We start from the raw sequence: 377 nt of genomic DNA, 5'->3' as shown, positions 1-377 counted from the left end.
CTTCATTGATATGAGAGGTATCAGTGGCGCTTTACTGCCCTCCACCGATCATCGTTATTGATCCTCTTGAGCGCTCGGTTTGCTATTATAAAAACTATTATTATAATTTAACTAGCAATAAATTTCTTAAAAAATAAAGAAATGCCAAACTCAAGCCCAAAGTAAATTACTTCTACCCCTGTTGATTTTTTTTAAAAGTTGCCACAGATGGAAATGGAAACTGACTTAGAATCGATGCTGCATTATTTTAAAATAAATTTCTTGGCAGTTTGAAAGTTTTATACCATTTAAGACATGTTTCAGCTTCAAAGATCATCTAATATTAAAAAAGGAAAAATAAATTTTTGTTTCTGAGTTGTTTTTTCCCATGTGGCTGA

Source organism: Aulonocara sp. 'chitande type north' Nkhata Bay, linkage group LG7 (genome assembly GCF_057382095.1).
Source record: "Aulonocara sp. 'chitande type north' Nkhata Bay isolate Kocher_YH1m ecotype deep benthic linkage group LG7, A_spYH_male_GT1.1, whole genome shotgun sequence".
In the NCBI taxonomy this organism is placed as follows: domain Eukaryota; kingdom Metazoa; phylum Chordata; class Actinopteri; order Cichliformes; family Cichlidae; genus Aulonocara; species Aulonocara sp. 'chitande type north' Nkhata Bay.
This window is presented reverse-complemented; position numbering follows the sequence as displayed.